The sequence below is a fragment of the Colossoma macropomum genome, unplaced genomic scaffold (assembly GCF_904425465.1).
Source record: "Colossoma macropomum unplaced genomic scaffold, Colossoma_macropomum, whole genome shotgun sequence".
In the NCBI taxonomy this organism is placed as follows: Eukaryota; Metazoa; Chordata; class Actinopteri; order Characiformes; family Serrasalmidae; genus Colossoma; species Colossoma macropomum.
The window spans coordinates 3,501,047-3,523,672 of record NW_023494809.1 but is presented as its reverse complement, the minus strand read 5'-3'; the positions used below and the strand labels follow the sequence as shown (position 1 = coordinate 3,523,672).

General features: G+C 40.7%; 1 protein-coding gene across 1 annotated transcript in view; it reads left to right on the top strand.

Annotated features, from left to right (window-relative positions):
* The window catches only part of oxr1a (oxidation resistance 1a), a 305,279-nt gene that overhangs the window by 74,283 nt on the left and 208,370 nt on the right, over positions 1-22,626 (top strand).

Here is a 22,626-nt window from a genome sequence, read left to right as displayed (position 1 = left end):
TGTGACATGACACTGATGCACTGTTAGGATTGTTCTGTTATAGATTAAGCAAATATTTACCAGGTAAACTAAAGGCTGGCTAGAACAGTGTTGTTGCTTACAGATAGACGTCTGTGAACATTAGTGTGTTTGTGTGTGTCTTGGGCTTTGTTCCAGCTCTGTTTACCTGCTTACTGTGTATCCAGGTCTGGAAAGAGTCTTGGTGCTGGAATGAGTGCTTGAGGACGCTGCTCTAAGCTGTGTGGTGACCTGGTTAATCCCACTTGAAAAAACAGTAAAAGTGGATTTGGCTGTTATAGAGTCATGACCCCGCTGTCCTACATAGCCTGCTTGATGACACTCACTGAAACTTGGATCCTCTTTATTCTTTTCCAATATCCATCCATCCATCCCTCTATCTGTCCATCCATCCGTCTACACTCTTAAAAACAAAGTTCCCTAAGTGGTTTTTGAATGTTAGATGCTCGGGAGAACCTAGTTTTGCAGGGTCAGATGTGATCTCGTAATGAGAATTTAGAGAATTCATGTCTGAGAGTGACTTGTGGAGAACTTCTGGTGGTGGATTGCGGCAAACGAGGGTATACGCCCACTAAAGCCCACCCCGAGATTTTTCTCATCCATGCACTTCTAAATTTCAGAGTACAACACCAGCAAAACAAGCTAGTTGGTGAAACACTATGGTTGCCTAATGAAACTTTTTTTTTCTATTGCAAGAGGTGTTTATTATTTTATTATTCCCAGCATCTGCATGGAGTTTTTTGGCTAACTTAAACTACAACAACAACAGCTTCGTTGTCTATCGAACTATGTTGACGAGCACCCCCTACATTCAGAAAGTGTTGGACTGGTTTAGAAATCAGTTTGTTTAAGAAAACATACGATTAAGTCTGTGCCTTCGTCCACATTTAGACCAATATTTCTCATGATTGTCCCCAGATGTTCGCCTTAAAATATCATATCTGGCCTCATGAGAAAATAAGTTAACACATCCTCTACAGGGAGCACACATAAAATATATAACCTGATGAAGAAGAGGACTGTTATACGTTAAAACGGCATTAAAGATAATACAATGATTATCGGAATTTTTTAACAGAGAAAATTCTCACATTTGTGGGTTTCTTTGGTCGCTTGTTCAGCCATATTGTCGGTTTTTCTTTGTTTCCCATATCAGACCATTGGAAGTGTCTCTGAAAAACCTCTGTTTGGAGGCCATGTAGCCATAACACTTCACCCTACCCCTCCATCTCAACAGAAATCAGGACACCCTACCCCTAGACGTGAACGCGCAAAACAGAGGGGTAAGGGCTGAGTGGTAGGGTTGAGGGGTGAAATGGGATTGGGCCTGTATGACCATTTGTCTGCTTATCCATACCTCCATTGATCCATCTTCCCATCTCTCTCTGCATGTATATATCCATCCACCCATTCATCCATCTATCAGTCTATCTATCCATCCATCCATCAGTGCATCCAGTTGTCGTCCATCCATTGCTCCATCCAGCCATCTCTCCATGAATGTGTCTTTGCATTCATCCATTTATCTTTTCGTCCATTCATTGATCCACTCATCTATCTGTACACCTGTCTATCTATCTGTCTATCCATTCATCTGTCAATTTAGTCATCTATCCACCCACCCATCCATCCGTCACCTATTCCATACCGTTTGTCATCTGTTCCTCCATCTATCTACACAAGCTTTCCTGCAGTTGATATCAAGCTTAATTGAGAAAGGATTTCTCCATTAGGCCTGTAGTTATTGTTTTTTTTCTAAATCTAGTCTGATAACTGAGGGAGTTCAAAACCTCGTACCTCCAAAATGGCAACTTTACAGAAGAAGGAAAAAACCTACTTTACTTTTAATGGAAGTCAATGGAACCAGAATTTTTTCCAAGTCATTTTGGGTCGTTTCTTTTAGTCCATTCATCATGAAATTTTTACACAATGTAAAGGTCAATAGGTATTTTCAAATCATCAAAAACTGAAAAAAAAAGACAAAAATGGAGATGCGAGGTTTTGTTCCGACAGCAGCGATATATATTTAATTTGCCAAACTAGTCATAAAGCAGCTGGACACACATTTTAAAATGGTCAGTTAGGGCCAGGGTTTTATTATGTACACTAGTGCTGCCTAACGTATTTTTGCATATCGTCGCTGTCCAACGAAAACAAGTATCTCCAAAATAGTAACTTTACAGGAGAGGGCAAAAACATTCTTTACTTTCAATGTAAGTTAACTGGAAAAGTTTTTATTCTAAGCAATTTTGGACCATTTCTATTGGTCCAATCATCATGAAATTTTCACACAGTGTAAAGGACAGCTGCTGAGCTCAAATGATGCAGAAAAGTAAAAATCGCAAAAAAATGGAGATACATGTTTTTCATTGGACAGCAACGATATGTGGTCTATGTGAGCTTGATATCTTTGTGTTGTGGATAAGGAACACAGTTACATGCTTTAGCAAAAATACAGCAATGTCGTTTAATCTCAGTGTCGGTGTTCCTGCTGTAGCAGATCAGGATGGATGGCAGAGTTCAGTCCCAACTTTTTTACATTTTTAAACATTTTTTCACCACTTTCAGCTCAGACTTTCACTTCAAATGCTGACATTTGTTTTGAGTGTATGAAGCCTCCAGATACATTTCTGTAATGACATCCATACAAAATTAGTTAATCTCGGACACAAAGCTCCAGTTAAGCATCCCTGACCTCTAAATCGGCCCCCTGACTGCCCCAACTCATTACTGTCTCATTTTGAAAACATTCAGAATGATTTTGCTAAGGGCTGAAGGACTCAGGCTTGAAGAGCCACTTGTTTCTGGTTTCCATTCTGTCCCGATGTCTTTCTTACAGCTACACGTTCTGCTGAAAGAGGCTGTAAACAGCACTTTGAAGGAAAGCTGTATTTGAGACTGACAAGTCGATACTGAAGAATAAAGTAATGACACTGAAATATTCATACATCCAGTCCTGTGTTTTACTTTTTACATAAAATATTAGGACAGTCACGATCACTTGATTAAACTTAAATTATTACTTAATTATTTATCATTAAAGAAACACTGATTACTTTGCAATTTGCCTGATTATGATGCATATTTTAAATTCTCCTGCTGCTCCCTCTTACAGTAAGAAAAGATTTATATGCATTTTCGCCACAGTGTTCATTTTTTTTAATGATATAAGAAATAATATAAACAATTTTAAGTGATTAGAAGATGATGTAAGACAAGATGTTAGATAATCTTATAATAAATGCACAAGCATCTCAAAATGGTAAATATTAAGCATATCGACTAAATTCAGGATAATTTCACTTGACAAGATGTCATTTTTATGCAGTGTGCAGTTAAACGTACTGGAAAGAAATAAAATGTTTCGCACAAGTCACATTTTCAAAACTTTTGTTCTCAGTATATTCTTAAAAAACAGTAATTGTACATTCAAACGTGCAGAAGTTGGTCTCTATAGAACGTATTTTCACTTAGACCATTGGATCGGGGTGCCAAAACTTTTGCACACAACTGTATTTTACTTCCTTGCTTATCTTTTTCCAGGAAAGACTTTTTGTGTTTGTTATTGTAATTTGCCATCAGTAATATAGTCAAATAATCAACAGCCATTAAAATACTGATAGCATGCGCTATGATGAAATCAGTAAAACACAGGCGCTCAAGCCCGAGTGCGTCCAGTCATGGCAGAAAGACAGGGAGGCACCGTTTGGAGTCATTTCACTCTGTTAAACAGCAGTGAAGCAAAATGTGCTACATGTCAAAAGCGTGGATGATATTATGAACCTGCTGAAACACATGAACTATAGCCAGATAAAAGAGGAGGGGGGGCTAATCCCCTCACATCTGGCACAAGATTGATAGGCCTGTCGAAATTACATAACCTCCTCATTCCAAAGGTCCAGTATACTGGTCATTCAAATGTTCTCTCAAAACTATCATGAACAGAGTTTCAGGCATCAGGCAGCAAATTCAAGTATATTCCATATCATAGCTTTACATGATGGAGCTTTTAGAGTCATTGGACTCAGACGTCTGGTTCCTATCACCACCACTGCGAAACAATTCTGACTCAGAAAGTTTCTCTAGAATGAAGGATTTCAGGTCACGTCACTCTGAATGACTTTGTTTACATCTTAACCATTTAATCACACAGAGATTCTGAGAAATCAGCGCAATTCACCTTTAAAATGACTTTAAAACTTCACTTTTTAAAATGTTTGTTGCTCCATTCACTATGAAATATGTACACAATGTAAAAGGCAACTCAAATGATGTAAAAGCATCAATAAGTAATGGAGTTCTGGATGATGAAATGGTCTTTCACATCTCTAAATTGCTATAGTGCCACATAAAGTATATAAAGCATGCAGGTTGAGTAATCAGCTTTTTTTAGCATTAATGGCGCCTAATGGAATGAAAAGCTTCTGCATTAAGGGAAAAAAATAAGGGAATGTCTTGGTATTAACCGACTCAAGCTGATGTTGATTTAATTTCCAGACTGAAAGCTTGTGGTCAGCGTTTGTGGGCGTCCTTTTAGAGAATGCGCATGCTTTTATTGCTGTGTCCAGTTGTGCAGGATGTGTGCGTTGAAAGCTTCTCCAAAATCCAGTGAGATTCTAGCTCAGCTGCAGGAGTATTGTGTTCAGTGATGAATGTGTGATGGCAGAGTGCTGATGCAGAAGCGTTTCACTCAGACGGACAGCGCCGAGAGACCAGAGCAGGGCCAGCGGCTCCTATCAGACCACCTTAGACTTCAACAGTGATTACTGCACAATTAAGATCCAATTACGTTACCTGGCTGGCGGACTGTCCAAGAATCTACTGCCAGCAAACACAAGTTCCTCGTGGAGGTTTCCTGTGTATAATTAGTTTTCTTTGCTCTCTATCAGACGTTTCTTTATCCAGAACAAAGTTACAACAAACAGCAAAGAAATTATCTGCTATTGAAAACACTACTGTTTTGTACCAGAGCTCGACCGATTTTTAAGACCGATAGCAATTCTGATATTTGAGGTTTTAAAAATCTGATATATCCGATATATTCGATATGTCTGATAATAATATACATATATATATATATATATACACTAACTGTGACTACAGACTATTAACTGCTCTTCTTCTGCATCATTTAGACACAAGACTGAAATCAGCTTCTTGTTCACCTTCTTCTTTTTCGAATTTCCCCATTCTACCTTAAATGGTGTAGCAGTTACATTCTGGCACCTGAGGCTACTGCTGTAACTGCTGCACCATTTAAGGTGGAACGGGACAATTCAAACAAGAAGTTTATTAACATTAGTTTTTTTCCACTGATAAACACAGCATTAGCTAGCTTTGTGGCTAACCTACTTTAGCAATGAACAGCGTTATTAGCTGCTGTAGGCAATGTTGTTTCATAAATAAATCTACAATCAAGGTTGTTAACAGCTTAGCCTACACCACTCAACTGCCGTAACATTAAGCGTAGGCTCTTTGTGATGTTGAATGACATGAATGTTGCCAGGTTTATTTAGTTTAAGTCAAGAAATGATGGGTGTATTTTTATTATTATTTAAAACTTATTTTGTAGAGTAACTGTGACCAGGCTGGATCAGCTGATTGTTGTGATTTGTGGCATTAAAAACATTTGTGTGCTGCCAACAGTGAAGTTGCATAGCGCCCTCTGATGGACAAGCTATGCAAAGACAACACTCATAACATGGTTGAAGGATCTGTCTTCCACCTCTCCTTTTTTAAATTGTCATTTATCTGTCATTATGAACGCCGATAACAATCTATCTGCAGGTAACTCATATCGGCACGCCGATTTATCCGTCATGAAAAAGCCTCCACTCTCAAGATTTTGAAGCTTTCCAACAGATTTTGAAATGTGTCTATAGGAATTTGTGCCCATTCAGCCAAAAAAGTTTTTGTGAGCAAGACACTGATGTTGGACACGAAGGCCTGACTAGCAGTTGACGTTCCAATTCATTCTAGAGGTGTTCAGTAGGGGTCAAACAATGTTTTTATGGACCTCACTTTGTACACAGGGGCTCAGTCATGCTGGAACAGGAAAGGACCCTCCCCAAAACTGTTGTCGCGTTGGGAGCATATAACTCTCTAAAATGGTTTTGAATACTGTAGCATTGACATCACTCTTCACTGGAACTAAGGGGCTCAAAGCCTGAAAAACAGCCCCAGCTCATTATCCCTCCTCCACCAAACTTTACTGTTGGCACTGTGCATTCTGGTGAGTAGATTTGTCCATCAATAATGCAATATAGTGGAGCAGGATTCACTCCAGTGAACACGTTTCCACTGCTCCAGAGTCCAGTACACCACTCCAGCTGTCACTTGGCATTGCACATAGTGGCCTTAGGCTTGTGTGCTGCCAATAGAATAGACAATTTCACTAGATAAAATGACTTAAAACAAGTTAGAAGTGAGCTGAATGATCTTAAAATATTCTTATATCAATCTCATAATGAAAAACATCAGATACATTGACTACATTTATGATAATTTCACTTGCCAAGAGACAGTTTGTTGCAGTGTAACCTTTACAATATTCATCTTACACCAAGGCTGAAGTAGAATGAATAGTGGAAGCTTATGTGCAATCAGCGCTGCACACTCTGCATGCCTAAAGCTTCACACACAAACCAAGGTAAGTAAACAGCCAATACGTAGCAGCTATCTGAAATTTTAAACCACATAAGCAAGTCTATTTGAGATTACTTAACATCTTGACACGGTTTGAGGCAACTGTATGATGATATAGTAGTGCCGTTTGCAAAATGCTACCATGGCAGAGTATAGGCTCCCTTTAGCTGTCGCACTAGCATCACAGCTCCAGTACAAAAGAAGTTCTACAAAAAGCAGACACCAAACATCTTGACTGATGGACTACATTTGGGGTAAAGGGGAAATTACCAAACTATTTCTTTGATGGTGATTCTGCAGTAAAAATGCAGCTTAATCTGTCTGCAGGAAAGAGGATGAAATCAACCCGTGAGGAAATGGGGCAGCGGTACAAGGACGAGCAATGACATGCCAGAAGCTTCCACCACCAATCACTTTAATAGATCAAAGCTCTAAAAGCCTCAGTGAAACTCCCACTGCTCAACAGCAGACCAGCAGAGAGGACGCTAAGACTTCTACTGTAATCCTCCAGAATGAGATACGTCAACATATCTGGATACACCGACTGGTCACTGGTGCACCTCCTTGTTTCTCACGCTCATTGTCCATTTTATCAGCTCCACTTACTATATAGGTGCACTTTGTAGTTCTACAGTTACAGACTGTAGTCCATCTGTTTCTCTGATACTTTGTTAGCCCCCTTTTACCCTGTTCTTCAGTGGTCAGGACCCCCATGGACCCTCACAGAGCAGGTACTGTTTGGGTGGTAGATCATTCTCAGCACTGCAGTAACACTGACGTGGTCAGTGTTAGTGTGTGTTGTGCTGGTACGAGTGGATCAGACACAGCAAAGTATGCACAGACACAGATGGACTACAGTCTGTAATTGTGTTTGCATACTGCATCAGATACTTTTACCACTACCTTTTCAGTGTCTGTGCTGCGTTACAAAAGTCCAACACTCATATGATATCTGGTCAACAGCAGCCCTGTGGTCAGAAAGTGACCAGTGATGAATAGAGTAGAGGGGGACTGACACCTGTGCAACAACAAATGGGCTACAGTCAGTAATCAAACCCCTATACAGTGGACATACAAGGTAGGAGAGGTGTGTAAAAGTGGCCCGTGAGTGGAAGTACCAGGTTGGTGTTTCTAATAAAGTGGCCATTGAGTGGAAGTACAAGGAAGGTGTTTCTAATAAAGTGGCCAGTAAGTAAAAGTACTTTGAACGCATTTCTAATAGAGTGGTCAGTAAGTAAAAGTACTTTGAACGCGCTTCTAATAGGGTGGTCAGTAAGTGTATTAATATGAAGATTCCAGGCCGCCTGCGTTTTCCTGAATAGGTAACTACACTTTATAGCGTAGTCTACTTTCTAGCTGCTTGTGCCCTTATGTGTAATAACCAATGCCGTTTTACTTAGGCTGCCATATTTATGGCCACTGCCTTAATCTCTTGATAAAAAGAGTCCTCCAGACACCTGGGCTAAATCAGCGGTAAACCCGGAGATGTTAACCGGTTTATAAATCATGGCTAATGGCGATGGTGTAATCTTGGCGGATGCTAATCCTGGCAGCTACCCAGCCGCTGGGTCTTGGAGGAGCACGTAGGCCGATGATACAAAACTCTTACCCGCTCTGGCAGGTCGCCCACGTGGCCCAGTGGTTACTGCTGGCTTAAGGGGAGGCGGAGTCTAACTGCTTGCGCTCCAACCACCAAAGCTTCCTACTGTGAAGGTCTGTTTGTGGAATATTTAGTGGATTTTTCCTTTTGCAGTTTGGTACCACTGATTTTGGTCTTTTTAATGTAGCAATTGGGGTATTATTGCACATATAAGGGTCGTGCAGAGGATACCTGGAAAATTTGTTGTGGTTACTTTCTGGAAATTAGAGCAGAGGCTATTTGAGGTCACATAATCCAATTACATCATGCTGATGCGTCCCAGGCTCACAGACAAACAATGAGGAGCTCACTTGAGTATACAGGCGGTTTTAATGCTTGTTATTTATGCATTTATACACACACACACGCACATTTTCTAAGCCGCTTATCCTTCTGGGTCGTCCACAAAGGCCATTTTGGGACAGCTTGAGGAACGGGGCAGGCATGCACTGATAAGAGCCTCAACTTCACTGAGTGACCACCTATATACGTATTTATTAATTTATTTCATGCACACCATAACAAGACACTAGTACTCCTGTATGTGAACATTTAAAGGGCCTGTATTCTACAAGTTCCTTGCTTTTTTTCCTTGTGATCCACTAATGATGATTGTGTGGGTTTCTATACCAAAAACAGTAATAATTCATTTTACATGACTATTTTCTAACCTCTTAGAATAAAACAGGCTGTTTTTCGTTACTGTTCCTCTAAGACACACAAATATATATTTATATAGTCATTCTACAGAAACGTCCACTTTAATATCTTTCCATAAGAGTCACTGGTGTTACTGATCGTCATTGGTGTAACACATAAGAAAGGTAAAACCAGAGACAGAAAGACCAGTGACAAATGAAATAAATAAATAAATGAAAAAAATAAATAAATAAATCAAAACTGCTACAGAGCATCAAACCACATGTTGTCAATCATGAAATAATCACTTTAAGTAATTTAATCCATATGTGTTCTATTTTTTCACAATTACCTAAGAATAAAGTCGGTCACACCAGTGACTTCAGCTAAAAGCTTCATATGAAACCATTTGTTTTCTTTATGTTATTTAAATCAAATGTTTCATAGTCACGTATAGATTATTGCAGTTAAAATTACAGAAAAACATGTTTTTTTACCTCAAAATATGGCACTAAGCCTTCATTCTTCATTCAGAATTAATATTTTAAAATATTAATAAATTGTATCCCTAACATGTTTTTCAAGTTTCAAGTTTCAATATATCTGTAGACCCTAGGGACACAAATATGGACATGCCTCAAATATATGTATATGTAGTGTCTTATTCAAAAAGCAGTGCAGGCCAAAACACTCCTTATAACTTCAGCATTAATGGGTGGAGCTAAACTTCTGTAAGCTGAGTAGGCGGGTATATGTAAAAGCATTTGTTTTGTGACATCGGAAAAACAGTAAGCACAGAATGGGCTGTCTGCAGCTTTATTGTATATTTGTGTTACATAATATATTTGTATATTTATTAAACATATTTATATAATATATTTATTTCTTTTATTTGACAAAGAGTTCAGGCTTAGCCTAAGGTACATCTGTGCCACGTTGTCAGTGAGGTTGACGGTGTTGCCCTGTATTCCGTGTTATCAGTCATGAGGCTTTTGAAGAATTTTAGCAGTACTTTCCACATCAGCACGTTTATTTGACATGACTTTGAACAGTTTGAGAAATCAGTGAGATGCTTGAAGTATGCCGTTTGTACAATGCTACAAGTGGTCATAAGTTTTCATGACTTGTTAGCTACATTAGCCTTGTAGCTCAAGCAGGCTGCAGACAGTAAACTTGCCTTGGCTGTTAATTGAATTGAGGTAAGGCGAAAATGTAATGATGTTTTCTAGTTCTTTGACTTAATCAAGCACATTTATATGGCCAAGATTTCATGTTCTCCATTTTTGCACGTTCGTGTTTTGGTCAGGACGGACAAATGTTGCTGATAAATCTCGTGAGCCCAAAACTCAGGGGAGGCCGGTCCAGTTCGGCCAGTTTGGCCTCCATTTCAGCCTGTTGCTTTTGGTGAAGAGTTGACCAGCCCAGTGATGACCTCATCTCCTTGCCTGCCACCATCTGCTGCATCCAGATGGAGCGAGGCTGAGGAGACAGTTTTCGGGAAAAGGGGAGAGCTCTCAGAACCCAACATGTCTAAGGGGGCTTTAAAGTAGAGAGAGAAAAGAGGGGGAGAGACAGGTTCAGTGGCAGGATGGCATACTGATAAGCCACACCTACCTTCACCCAGTGAAAGGACTGCAATATAGACTGACCTGCTTGTACGACTCAGCATTAATAAACGAATAAACGAATGTTAATAAACGTTACACAGGCATGTCGTTAACTTAGTTTGAGCTGCTGTTGGAGATGCTAACAGCACAAGTTTGTTGTTGATCTGTTATTTGTTTGTCTCCATGCTCGCTAGCAGCCCAGTGTAGTCATAGTATTTCACACACAGAGAGCCAACAGCGTCCTGGTTACAGCCTATTCACACCAAGAAGGGTGGGATTTTTAACGTAGTGGGACTTTCACTGCTTTTTTTGTCTAAACACTCTGAAAACGAAGGGTAGAAGGAATGGATTCCCTGCATGCACTGCTTTAAAGGGGTGAACGAGGTGGCCTGACGTTGAATAACGAGGGATTCTGAAGTGATTATTTTTCTGAACTGGTATTTTCTTGTCAGTTGGGGAATTCGAGGCTTTGCTTCAGCTTGTTGCACCTCTTATAAAAAATACATTTTCTTTAACCTCCACATTTTTATAGTCAATGTGCTGCTTGACATGTAAGCGTTTGTGCTCTGCTACAAGCAAGATAAGTTGTTTTGCCACCTTCTTGATGCACATTTGATGCCCTCCATTTCTTGGGCTCTGTGGCTTCAGCAGTAATCGGCAGCGATTATTCAAAGCTGTGGACCGTTTGGGGGGGGGGTGTTGGGGGTGCTCCAAATTCCATGTCCGTGTTGAAAGCACATCCACGGCTTCATCTGCTGTAAAATCTGAAACTCCAGGCTGGCTGCCTTCCTCTTTGTTTGTCCCCAGCTTTTCACAGGTTAACTAGTGCTTCACGGAGGTGGTCTAACTTGAAGTACCGAGGGTATACATTGTGGTCCTATTAAGGGTCCAGTATGGCAGGGCTCTGTCTGCAGCCACCCTGGGAATACATGCTGTCTAGCACTGCGTTGGCATGATGTTCACTGCTGTCAGTGAGTGGGATTCAGGCACCCGAGCCGAGAGAGTGCAATTAAAAAGCATAAATATAGTACAAGAATGTGCTGGCAAAATGTATCGTGGCTTTGCCACACCGTGTGGTAAGTAGTTCAGGTTTTTTAAAGAGAAGAAATGTTTATGTTGGGCTTTTAAGTTGAAGAGCCTGAATGCGGGTGGAGTGGTGGGTTTTTAGCTGTTAGTGCCAGAGAGGCTGTGTTTCTTCTTGCCTTGTTTGGTGCTGTTATTATTATATGTTTATTAAAAATAAAGCTACATTGTGGATCTTAACCTTGAGTCATCGAAGTTTCTTCTGAGAACCCTAAACATTACAGTATTTTGCAGTTCTCCTTTATTGATAGTCTACATTTACATCAATCCGTATCCCAAAATTAAAAACTGAATACCTGCCCAACAAACATCTCTAAGTAGTCAAATATTCAGGTCCAGCCCTGGTACTAGGACTTTAATCTGATAACAGAGTTGTGGGGAAAATATTTGACTTGATTAGCCTGATTAGTAAAAAATATTTGGGTAAATATCCATTTGGTCTGTGGAATGGCCACTAGGGGGCCTTCAGAAAAAGGTTAAGGTAGGCCTTGTCAAGCTTGTTCCTCTTTGAAAATGAAAACTGTTCATTTTCTGAAATGAACTGTTTTCAGTCATAATGAGGTAAATACCCCAATAAGAACAATAAAATGAGAGTCGTTTACATCAGAGACGTTATAAAGGAAAGACTTTACTGCCACTACTGTAATGTTTTCCCTACTATGGGGGAAAAAGGTCTTTTGCTGCTGTCAGCTCACATCCATAGCTACAGTACAGCTCTTAGGATCTGCAAGGACAGCTGAGGACTAGTTTATTATGAGAACCCACACGTCATTTGTGAAAAAGATCAGCAACCTGCAAGCACTAATGTCTGAAAGTCCTTCCTTGCTTGCTTGATTCCTGGCATCAATCTCCGCACACAAGCAGGTCTACAACAAATCAGCGACTTATATCAATGCGTTTATCGACACATACCAGAACATTGTGAGAACGTGGCCTTGGGCTACCTTGCAGAAACAAAACAGGATCGCAAAGCCGAGGGGGCCCAAGATCCCACCAGGCCTAGAAAAATGGAGCTGAGAAGCCCAGATAGAGCGAGAGAGCGAGACAGACAGCCAGAGAGGGAGAAACCAGGGAAGTGAGTGATTTTCAGTCTGTACTTTAGCGCCCTGCGTGCATCGATTGAAGCAGTCTGTGGCGGAGGGGCAGTAATGACAGACTCTCGGCTGAATCAGAAAGCCATCGAGTCTCAGCGAGCGGCCCCACTTTCCCCATTCACAGCCCTGTGATTTCCTCTAATCATAAGCTTCCAGCCCTGCGCCACACTTTTCTTTCCTTTTCTCCCATTCGTTCCAGCTCTTCACTCACCGTTCCAGACGACTCAAAGGTGCCGCCGATGACTCGCTGGTACAGAACACTCCACTTCATTGTGGGAGAAAAGCGGACAACTGCCGCGTGTCCTCCTTGCCTTTGTGTGCCGCTTGACCCCCTTGATGCTTTTCTCAGAACTGAAAAGTATAATAACGAATGAAATTTTCTTTCTAGGTAAAAGGTAACACTGTAGAGGCTGCTGGAAAAAAGGGCCTAGCGAACGGCTTCAGGTTCTATGCTGCTCCTGATTCTGTGCTTAATTTACCTTTAGAGTCAACCGTTATTGTTGTTTTGCTCTACTGTTGCTGTGCTGTTTTACTATAGCTTTTCATCAGATTTAAATCATTGTAAAAATATCTCTTTGTCTGCTTACAAACACAAATGTGGTGCATAATAGTATTTTACTGTCTTTGGTATAGATTGAAAGTTTAGAACCTGTACAAAGTTTCTCCACTTTGTTTCAATAAGAAATAATAATAATAATAGTTTATTGATGATGATGTGCAAGAACCAGGCATGAACATCTGTTGGGTCGAACATCATATGTATATATATATATATATATATAATATTATATATATATATATATATATATTCTTGTGATTGCCGTGACATCACACTGTATAGTCGCCGCCATTTTGAGGACCGAATCAGGGAGTGACTGCACTGCACGATGCCTTCAGTTTGCTGTGCTTTGTGAATGATTCACCTGCAAGACGCGACAGAAGCCAAGAACGACAAGACCTTTAATTCAGTGTTTCAGACTCCAGGCTTGGAGCCTGAACTGTGTAGTTTGGTGTTTCTCTCTGCTGTTCACCTCGTTCAGCTCAAGAAGGGATTAATTAGCTAATAATATCAGGTATTTTAACCAGGAAACCACAGTTATGCAGTGCAGGGGCTTTCAGGACTGGAGCTGAACTCTGAACTAACTGAACTAGCAAACTTACAGAATCACGTCTGTCGAAACACGACGTCGTTTTCTGACCCACGACATTCAGTCTGATATTTAACGTTTATGTTTCTCCATTCAAACCTCATTTAAATCTCCAGAAACAGAGAGTAAAGTTATCCCGGCTGTCTGCAGCTCCGTTAGGGGGACGACTGTTCATCTCTCGGCTGTTCACATCAGCTAAAGTTATCTAAAGGCCAGCATTGATCACATCTGTGTTAATTAGCTGATGTCATTCCTCCTACGATGACAGAGGTTTTATCCTCTTTATGCAACACCATGGGATCCGTTACCCACCCTGACGTGAAGAGTCGGTGGGCTTCTGTGCTTTTAACTGCTTTGAGAGACTCCAGAACAGGGAGAGGGGCTGAGTATGAGATAAATATAAACGTCAGGAAAACACAAATTTGGTAGCTTTTCTGCCAGTTTAAGTGGGACCAGGAGTTCAGGGGGAAACTGTTTAAGGATCAGAGACTGTTTTATCAACTTTGTCGAGGAACGTTTTTCTCTTCCAAAATAAAGTGAGTAATTTTAGCCATCTTTCACCTCTAGTGACGTTCATATTTTTGTTTTCATTTCATATTTTATATTTAGTTAAATAGAAATTTGACCAAACATTTGCATAGGGCTGTACATAACTGGACAAAAAGTGTGTTCTTACTCATGAAAACATTATTAAACATAAAAATAAACAGTAATAGAGTAAAAACTAACAACAATTCCTTGTTTTCAAAATAGCAGTTGGTATCTTGTGAGCTAGTGTAACAGTTGTTCTAGAAGTCTCTTTGGTGCCCCAGACATCACATGGATTTGTTCATATCCATCAGCAGAGCTCTTTATATGACTTAATGAAGTATTGATTGAGCCAGACCAGGTATTGGATGATTGACAATTATTACCAATTGCATATTTATAATTACAGTTATTACCAGGCCTCCTCAAGGTGAGGTTTAGACATGGTTAAACACACAGTGACATCCATAAAATCACTATACTTACTTAATTTATTGGCAACATCAACGTATAATCGATTGTATTTCAGTGAGTCTTACGGAATTAAGTGAGCAACTGTTTGTTAATGAATATTAATGAAGTAATTCAAGACTACACCATGCTTTTGATATTACTAGGGACAACTACAGCTTCTAAAATAATAATATAAAGTAATAAAAAGAGAAAGCAGGGCAGGTAAGCTGGTCTGGATGGATCCAGCTCAGATTCGGAAGCTGCAAGCCGTGGCAAGAATAGTAATCGGAGCTCCGGCTTCGTCTGTGGGTCAGAGGCCGAGAGGGACTCTTGTGGGATTGCTTTTTTGTGCGCTTCTGAAGGCCTGACCTTTGGAACTGCATTTGAATAACCCTCCTCTCAAGCAGTGTGATTCATTTGCAAATATTCACCTCTTCTGCTGCATCAAGCTTTTCAGATTAAGTTAAATTCTTAGCTAAACTTGTTGGCTGTAGGTTAAACTGTTGACAGCTGTTGGTTAAAATGGTTAGTTAAGCTCATAGTTAGCCCATATTTGCTATAGGCTTGATAGTAATATAGCAAATAAAATAGAATTCTGTTAAAAGACAGTTTAAGTACTCGGATACCAAAGAGTTGATAATAAGCCTGGGAGTTTAAGGGGTTCAGTTGTGTCAGAAACAACTCAGCCTAGTCCAGTTGAGTGTTTTGACGGCCGCCATAGTATTGAAGCTGTTATCCGTTGTGATGAAGGAGAGGCGACTTTCCTCCAGTTTCCTCTGAGGAAGATCGTACAGCAGCAGCTATTGTCACTCACGTGACGTCTCTGAGGAACAGCTGCCCTTGAGGTATGTTGACTCTAGTTTCTAATCGCTGCTGATGGAGTGAGCAGTAACAGACGTGTACGGCTGTAAATGAGTGCAAAACACTCGGCGCCATCAATCATTTTCTCTACATCAAGCTTCATAAGCCAGCCTTTGATGATTCAGAAGATTCGAAGTGTTACTGTCTTTTGTGGCGACTTGTTTGCTTGTTAGCTTTTACACATCGTTCGGATTGAGAGGTCGGCCCTCTGTATCGGGATTAAATCTGAAGAGTTGCCAGACTGGAGCACCTTCCGAGTTCCACCATTACCTTTCTGCAGTTTATGGTCACTGCAGATTCACAATGACCATGATTCATTGATTAACAAGCTACTTAACCCTGGTGTGGTGTTCAGGTCTGTGGGACTCATTTTCAATGTTTACCAAAAGATAAAATTATGTGATTTATTATTATTTCAACCTCAGATTTCTTGTCCTTTGCTCATTTTCTGTGAAGAACATATAAAATAACCCATTTTCAGTGTCTTCACTCTGTTCATTATTGTTTGTTTATTTATTTATATTACACATGTGGTGTTGGGGTGAACCTGCGGGAGTAAAAGTGTGGAGGTGCTGTGTCCTTCACTCTGTTCTCCTCCTACATTGCCTGCTGTGTGTGTGTATGTGTGTGTGTGTGTGTGTGTGAGGGTGGACAACATGGACAGGCTGCTGACTGGCTACAGCTGCTAAAGGAGAACCCTACGCTGACCACTTGTGATATTTTAAACATCTAGTATTTTAAAATAAACTGTTCTGGCTGTATTGATTTGAAAAAACAATAATGCGGTGGGTCCACCAGACCACTGAGTAACAACATCAACACCACACAAGGGTTAACTTAAAGTGAAACCTCATTCATTTTTACCACTTAAAAAGAGTGAATTCAAGAGTTAAATGACAAACTAGTGAAATAATGTAGTCGGTGTCACTATTAGATGGTGGTAAAATGGCATAAGTCTTGTACAGACATAACAGAAGGAATTCACAAATGTTTGATATTGAAAATAATTTTGTATTTTCTGGTTAGATCACAGCTTGAGTTCAGCAGCCTCCAAACGGACGCATCTGTGTTCCGCACTTACACTGAATCTAAAGTGCCAGTAGAATCAAGCATTTTATCAAAAATCTCTCTCTGTCACTCTGTCAGTCTCTCTCTCTCTCTCTCTCTCTGTCTCTCTCTCTGTCTCTCTCTCTCTGTCTCTCTCTCTCTCTCTCTCTCTCTCTCTCTGTCTCTCTCTCTGTCTCTCTCTCTCTCTCTCTCTGTCTCTCTCTCTCTCTCTCTCTCTCTCTCTCTCTGTCTCTCTCTCTGTCTCTCTCTCTCTCTCTCTCTCTGTCTCTCACTCTCTCTGTTACTCTCTCTTTCTCTCTCTTTGTCACTCTCTTTCTGTCACTCTCTCTCTCTCTGTCACTTGCTCTCCCTCTCTCTCTCTCTCTCTCTCTCTCTCTCTCTCTCTCTCCGCGAGCACAGATTGTGCCGAGTCACGCCAACACGGTGCCCACTGTTGCTGAGCGGCAGCTGGTGAGATGTGAGAGAGACGCTTTCATGCCAGCATTCTCCGCCAGCACGCTGGGAGACGCGAGTGTGTGTGTCTGGAGTGTAGAACAAGAGAAAGCCAGTGGTCAGTCCAGACTAAACCACCTTAAACCTGACCCACCATCTGAACAGTCTACAGTCATTGTTGTCATTTCATATTCAATTTACATGACATCATTCTTTGTAATTGTTTGTAAAATGAATGATCGTGTTACGTTTGCATTTGATTTACATTCCATTACATCAGATTCAAGTCTGCACTTTGGGCTTTTTTCTGTTTTAAGCAGAGGAGTAGCTAAAACTTTCAGAATGTGGTGGCCGGCTAATACCCAGAGATGTCGGGGTGGCACACTGCCAGGCACAAGGCTAAATAAAATAGCAATTCCATATTAAAATTACAGAAAAAGTAGTCACTAGATCTGTTCATCAGTTCCACGTAAATAAAATAGTGCTGACGTAATGGACTTTAGTCATTCATGAGGAAATGGTTTATTTATTTATTTATCAAACATGTTTTTAATTGAATCATTACATAACATTAAGAAAAACATTGTATATGGAGACCATATATAGTAAGTTATTCATTAAGGCTGCCTTAACTACGTTATGTTATGTACTTTATTGGTCATATAAGGGAAATTTGTCACTCTGCTGCCTCACTACACCCAATCTGGGAGCAGCACAGCACCGCCTGGGGCAGTGGGGGGTTTAAAGTGCCTTACCCAAGGGCACAACCAGGTTTACCTAGTCAGTCATGGGATTTGAACCCACAACCTTCCGGTTAATGGCTCACTTCTCCTACCGCTAGGCTACTGGCCAGGAACATGTATAGTACCTACAGATTATACATGAGATTAAATAATGTAGATATAAAATGTAAAAATAATAGATGTAAAAATAATACATGCATGTAAGCAACTGTAAAAAGCAAGGCGTTTGCATGATATATAATTAGACTAATTCTTGATCGTTAACTCATCTTACCATCTCACAGGCCGGCTTTCCGCTTCCATTCTTTACTGTTGTGCAAAGGAACTTTAGACAACGAGACTACTCTGATAAGGGGCTGCATAGAATCGAGTAAGAAGGCACCATTTGCCATCCTTTTATGGCCATGTTGTTTGACAAGCGGCGGCATTAATGTGGGCTTTAATCTCCGTACCTTCGAAAAGCTCCATGATTGGACCATCTGAAGTATCACAGAATCATGTGACCTATGGCTTGATACATCATCGTTTATTCAAAAAAACCTTTTCACATTTCAGCTTAAGTGATATTCTAACTGTTCCACCTCGTTCTAGCATGTTTTCTCACTTGGTGGATGGAAAACCGAATACAGCCTATACGTGACTCACAGAGCAGCTCTGTTGAAGGGACCCAGTGAACACTAACTTGCCTGCTTGGTCAGCAAATTAAACCATCACAGCAAGATACGCTAATTATTAAATGCGGCGTCATCAGACTCTTATAACTGTCTGCTGTGGCAGATTTTCACCATAAGCATAATTGAGTCTATTGATGGTGGCTGTCTGTCTCACTTTCCATTATTGGTTTGGTCCAAAGGGTGGCACTGGTCACTCTGTGGCCATGCGTCTGGTTTAGATGGCAAGAACTTGGCAAAAAACATGAAGAATGTTCTTTTTTTCTACCCAAAAAAAACTATGGATTATTGATTTGTTACTCTGATGAAACAAATTAGTAGTAAGCCTATAGCAGTGTGAAGTATTGTGTATACAGTGTGCTCTCTCACTACAATACCCAGCATGCTTTAAACATAGGCATCATACAGCCATTGGGAATCTCTGTGGTGTCAACTTACAAAATTCCCAAAGGCTGTATGATCTATTTGTGTAAAGCATGCTGGGTATTGTAGTGAGAGAACATTGATGAATGAAAACATGAAGGTTTTTTTTTGGAAACTTTCAGTTTTGAAGACAAATTCGAGATTAAGATCAAAATATTTGTACAAGTTTATACAAACTTTTGACTGGCACTCTGTGTGTGTGTGTGTGTGTGTGTGGGGGTGTGTGTGGGGGTGTGTGTGGGTGTGTGTGTGCGCTTCTCAAGGGCGCAGTGAGAGCGATCTGTGCCTGCTGCAGCTCAGAGCTCGTTAGAGTGGCTAATCAGTCTGAAGGTTACAAATTAAACAAATGAGTTTGACCTCTTTCCGTTGCAGATGGGTCTGCCAGCAGGAACCAAACAGAGGAGACGCGAGACAGAGCTTCCGCAGCGTAAACATCTTAAGGCCATGCTGTATTCACCTAGACCTCATCACTTTAGTATAATGTTTGGACTCCATCCCAGAATGAGAACTGATGCAACACAGACAGCAAAGCTCAGATTAGATGAATTTGATTGTCTAATCATTAGATTGTTGTATTATTATTTGATTCCATCATCAAATGTGAACATAGAAGAAAATGAAAAAGAACTGAACATTTCTGTAACTAGATTTGACTTGGTTTTTGTGTTCAGTTCTTAGACATATTGTACACTCAAAAAATTAGTTGCACGCAGAAGGAAGTGTGGGATTGCAGTGCTATTGGGAAGGAAGATAAAGGTTACCAGGAACAATAAATGATTAAAAATTTAACCTGATATGGGGGATATTTATTGAGCTATACATATAAAAGTAGTGTCTCTCAGTTTGGCGTCAGGCCGCCATGTTTGCTAACACAATGTGTCAAATGTCTCGGCATGGAGTTGTAGAGGCTCCTAATGGCGTCCAGCGATAATCCATCCCATGCAGCTTGAATATTCTCACACAGTTCCTGCAGATTCTGTGGTGGGGTTGAGGGCTGATAGCACTTCCAGCAGCATCCCACACATTTTCAAACAGGGATAGGTCTGGCGATGCGACTGGGCATGGCATAGTATCTGTGTCTTCCAGGTGAGCTCTTGAGATGGCAGTAGCTTGTGGACGAGCATTGTCCTGTTCCAATAGCGCACCGGAGTGTGCGTTCCGAAAAGGTAGGGCTGCTGGTTGCAGGACCACATTAACGTAACATTGGGCTGTCAAAGTGCCTGTAATGAAGATCAAAGGTGATTTGGCAATGTACGAAATTGCACCCCAGACCATGACGCCAGGTCTTCTGGACGTGTGACGCGTGACAACAAACCATTCATCTTGGCATTGACCACGGTGCCTCCACGAGCAGATTCATTGGTCATCTCCACCAAGACAAAAGCGGGACTCACTGAAGATGACCCACTGCCATTCTGAGTCACTCCATGACAGTCTGGCACTACACCACTGCAGTCTTTGGCAACGTTGGTGGTGTTAAGGGCAGTCATTGCAAAGGTCCTGGCACTAACAGGATGACTCATGGAGGGCAGCACTGCTCGCTGAGTGTCCGCAATCGTGGCTGTTTGGTCACTCTGCGATGCGATCCCTCTCAAACTCTTCCAACTGCTCAAACTGCTTTGGAAATCTTCTACGAGGCAAACTTCACTTGCAAAGGATGCAACCAGCACAACAGCACGAGTCAGAATGGGAGGCATGCGCAACGGGACGACCTTATATAGTCACTCAGGTACGGCGGCAATTAGGAATGTCCTTGCTTACATCGCATGCGTGGCCGAGCGTGAAACTTGAATCATTTGCATGTCTCACGAGGTCAAATCTTCGCACCAAGTTTCATTCCTGTCGGTTGATTCCTTCTGGGTGCAACTATTTTTATTTTTTTTTTATTTTTTAGTCAGTTTCAGCATCACTCCAAAAATGTTTTGCTGTCAACTCACAGTTGCTGTGTTAAACACTGTGTGCTATTTCTGGGATAGCGCCCGGTTTGTGCACATGCACAGACTGAGAAAAAAGAAAGAGATCAGAGTAAGGGTATACATGCGCTGAAAAGAAGCATGTACAATATTGTAGGTTTAGTGTGGCATGAGGGTCTGTTGGTGGTCCATCGCCCCACAAAATCACCACCTGATGCCAGGCCTGGCTAGAAGAACCTTTCAACAACCTTTTTTTCAGGTCATAGCACTGTTGAGATTTGGGTTCCCAATGTTACAGCAAAACTGTACACAGTTGTGGAATTCCAGAGGCTCTGGATGGAGTTACTTTGCTAGCATAGCTAGCAGTTTGCCATCTAATTCATGATTTATTCAACAGTCTGCTTTGATCACATGTCTAAACATGAACAAATGTTTGTGCAGACAGAGTTACATGGCTGACCACACAAGAACAAGCTCAAAGGCCTGGCCAGCAAAACAGATTCATAGTTAGATTAACGTATCAGGATTCTTGTTTTGATGGTTTAAGAATTTCCAATCATAACATCAGTAAAGCAAATGATTGTGGTTTTCTGTATTATTGTGGAATTAATAAAATACACAGAAAAGCACTGAAACCATTTCACCACAACCGAGGTGTGAAATGCTGGGGGTCCTGGGGGGTCTGGGACCTCTTAATTAACCTCTTGGACCCCCTAAATGTCTCAAAATCAAAATTCTTTGAGGTCTATGAAAAAAAAAACACTTTTTATGCCATTATGCTGTCTGTTAGTGAAAAATAGAGACTCAAATATAAATTCAGGGAGAGGTTGTGTAGCTGCTTCACCCACAACTGGTGAGCTTCTGTGTTTGGTATTCTTAACTAACTTGTGATGCGGCCTCATCATGCCTGGAATACCTCTGAAAAACTTTATATTATGCTTTAACATATTTATAAATCTGAAAAATTTCCCAAGAGTTTGGTGGAAAGAGTGAATTGTTATTCATTTGTCAAACTGAAGACAAAAGAGGAGATATGTAAGATCTCATTTAATGTGTAGACGAGCATTTCCAAAAGAAAAACTGTCACTATGGCGTGTGAGTTTGAGTCAGCCAATGCTGGAGTAGCCAGCCAACATGGGACCCCCCGAATACCAAGGTATTTCGCACACTGACCACAACTGTCATATTGATTGAATCTCTCTATTTTTTTCACAAAAAAAATCAACTATAGTTTAATTAAATCTGAGATTCTTCAAAGCGCTACTGTTTACTGTCCAGACTTTGTGTAAGCGTGTTCTGGTGGGTGCTTTGCAGAGAAACTATAGCAGTGGGCTGTTTACATCTACCGACATGATCATACATGGTTATCAGAATCATTTAAAATTGAAATGATGAAATTATCATTGGGTTTTCCCCAAAAAGTGTATCATTATGACCTACAATCATACCGTACTTAATAAGGATCTAGAGAGAATGGATTTGTCTGGCTGGCTCCAGTTGGGTGATCCATAGCTGTGAATAATTACTCGGGCTTATTTTCCAGAAATGTGAAACATTACCTCTGTCCAGCTCAAGGTCTCTTCCTGAAATTACTCGGTTTCATTTTTCCCTTGTGCTGTTTTCCATCTCCCGTATTTATCATTACTTATCGATCTGAAATC